Below are 3,421 nucleotides of genomic sequence, written 5' to 3'. Positions count from 1 at the left end.
TTTAATTTTTTTTATTGCTTAAAGTATTACAAAGGGTATTATATATGTGTCCTTTTTTATCTCCGCCCTTGACAATCCCCTGGCCTCCCCTACCCCCCAGTGTCTTATGTCCATTGGTTTTGCTTATATGCATGCATACAAGTCCTTCGGTTGATCTCTTACTCCCCTCCCTTCTGCCCCCCAACCCTCTCTGGCCTTCCCACTGCAGTTTGACAATCAGTTTGAGGCAGCTCTGCCTCTGTATCTATTATTGTTCAAAAGTTTGTAATGGTCTTTATTATCCATGAATGAGTGAGATCATGTGGTATTTTTCCTTCATTGACTGGCTTATTTCACTTAGCATAATGCTCTCCAGCTCCATCCATGCCGTTGCAAATTGTAAGAGTTCCTTCTTTTTTACAGCAGCATAGTATTCCATCGTGTAGATGTACCACAGTTTTCTAATCCATTCATCTACTGATGGGCACTTAGGCTGTTTCCAGATCTTAGCTATGGTGAATTGTGCTGCTATGAACATATGGGTGCATATATCCTTTCTGATTGGTGTTTTTGGTTTCTTGGGATATATTCCTAGAAGTGGGATCACAGGGTCAAATGGGAGTTCCATGTTTTGTTTTTTGAGGAAACTCCATACTGTCTTCCATAGTGGCTGCACCAGTCTGCATTCCCACCAGCAGTGCACGAGTGTTCCTTTTTCTCCACATCCTCTCCAGCACTTGTCGTTTGTTGATTTGTTGATGATAGCCATTCTGACAGGTGTGAGATGGTACCTCATTGTTGTTTTGATTTGCATCTCTCGGATGATTAGTGACTTTGAGCATGTTTTCATATGTCTCTTGGCTTTCTGAATGTCCTCTTTTGAAAGGTGTCTATTTAGATCCTTTGCCCATTTTTTGATTGGATTGTTTATCTTCTTTTTGTTAAGTTGTATGATTTCCCTATAAATTTTGGAGATTAGGCCCTTATCAGATATGACATTGGCAAATATGTTTTCCCATGCAGTGGGCTTTCTTGTTTTGTTGATGGTTTCTTTTGCTGTGCAGAAGCTTTTTATTTTGATGTAGTTCCATTTGTAAAAGACTTCTGTTTTCTTTTCACCCACGTTAAGTCAGTAGTGGGAAGATGAATGTTGGGGTCCAGCCCCAGCAGGTCCAGGGGTTCCCAAAGATGTGGATGGCGTGGGCGAAGCAGGAATAACACGGAGACAGCGTTCAGATGATCAGCATAGCCAGGTTCTCTAGCTAGGTTCTCTCTTTATTCTCTTGTTACATCTGTGTTTATACCATTTGATTTTAATCCTATCAATTCTATTCCAAAGGTTAAGGTGTTTTTTATCTCCATTCCAAGGTCACTACTCTACTGTTCTCTTCAGCTACAAGGAAGTAACTAAAGGAGATTATCCTAAGGAAAGATTATGTATCTTCAGCGTGATTGTTCGTAGTTAAGGTGATTAACTACCCGCCTGGCACTTAGTTGAGAGGTTTTACGGATTTATTCCGTTCCTTAGTCCTGTGAATCCCTAACCCCAGGGAAAAATTCCCACCTGGGGAAACAACTTTTCTGGGAGAGGTGACCCTGGTTAAAATACATAGCACTAAGAAGGGGAGCAAACATATTAAGAACAGTATGCCATATACGCCAGGTCCCTTGATACATATGCTGTGCACATGTTTCTTCCCTGCAGTGACTGTGTCAAGCAGCAAGGATGAAGTGGCTTCTGGCAGACGAAGTTGTCTTGTCTAACAGGAAATATCTCAGAGTAGGGCCTACAGCTTCTGGTACCTGTCCTTCTGCATTCGCTTCATGCTCTCTACAACATCCAGGCTTTGCTTCTGAAAACAACTGTCTGAAAGATGCATCTAAAACAGAAATGCTGTTTTGCTGGCGTGGCTCAGTGCTTGAGCGACCAGGTCAGGGTATATGGCCACGTTGCAGGCTCGATCCCCAGTGCAGGGCTTGCAGGAGGCAGCAATTCAGTGATTCTCTTTCTTCATTGATGTTTCTATGTCTCTCTTCCTCTCCCTTTCTCTCTAAAATAAAAAGGAAATAAATAAAACATAAATGCTATCACAGTAGACAGATGCTCAACAATATCTAAGATTCATTTAATAATATTTATTGAGTTTTTGGTGAGTGCCAGCCATTTCTTAAAGCGATCCTCTGATCCACAGGTGGGGAACGTCCTGCCTGAGGTCCGTATAACGCCCCCAAAATCATTTGGTCTGGCCCGCCCAAGGCATAGGGGTAATTTAAAGGTTTGACCAAATTGCAGCAGCCTAATTGTCAATAATTTCCTTTCCTTTTGTATGGCCCTCAAATGATGTTATAAATAGCCCAAACTGGTTTGGCTCAGTGGATAGAGCGCCGGCCTGCGGACTGAAAGGTCCCAGGTTGAATTCCGGTCAAGGATATGTACCTGGGTTGCGGGCACATCCCCAGTGGGAGGTGTGCAGGAGGCAGCTGATCGATGTTTCTCTCCCATCGATGTTTCTAACTATCTATCTCTCTCCCTTCCTCTCTGTAAAAAATCAATAAAATATATTTTTAAAAAAATGATGTCAGAAATATCCAAATGGCCCTTGGCAGAAAAAAGGTTCCTCACCCCTGTAATCTAATGTATTTACACTTCAATACAGTCCCTGGAGTAGACCCACAGGGAACACTCCCTAAAAATCCAACTACTTTTCCTTTCCACCACTTAAAAGAAATCACAAATTATCCAATACTTGGAAACATTTATCAAATTTACAAAAATGTCATCAATCTCATGTGTAGAAAATGATTCTTATGAACACAAATGCTTTCTTCACATTGATAATTAGAGTAGCATCTTTTCCTGTTTCTTTGCTCTTTAATTTTCTTTGCCATAAATAAGCTCTTCATAAAATTGTTCATATTTCTATTGCATAATCCATTAATTTTATTATCAGCAAGTATGGATTTGTCATTGCATTCTAAAAACAAATTACTTTCTGACTAAAATGACAGATATTACATGCTTAGAGTAAATTCCCTTCATGTTCTATAATATAGCAGAAGCACTCTATGTACTAGCAAGTACTAAAATATTATTGTTGACCAAAAGGCAGAGCTAGTCTCCTTCCAGCCTCTGGTCATAGCTTGCCCATCCATCAGTTAGTACATCATCCTGTTTTATGTGTGTTTCTATTTAAAGACATCTTAGTTGTGACTGGCTTTTTTTACTTAGCATAACATTTTAAAGTTTTATGTATGCTATATTCTAGTGCATGGGTATACCACATTTTGTTTACCCATTCATCAGTTGATGAGTATTTGGGTTGTTTCCAGTTTGAGGCTTTCATGAATAACGCCGCTGTGAACATTGTGTACAAGTTTTTTTGTGTGAACATGTTGCCATTTCTTTTGGGTATGTACCTAGAAGTGGAACTTCTGGGCCATC

This window comes from Myotis brandtii, unplaced genomic scaffold (genome assembly GCF_000412655.1).
Source record: "Myotis brandtii unplaced genomic scaffold, ASM41265v1 scaffold244, whole genome shotgun sequence".
NCBI classification, from domain to species: domain Eukaryota; kingdom Metazoa; phylum Chordata; class Mammalia; order Chiroptera; family Vespertilionidae; genus Myotis; species Myotis brandtii.
Note: the sequence above shows the minus strand (reverse complement) of the source record.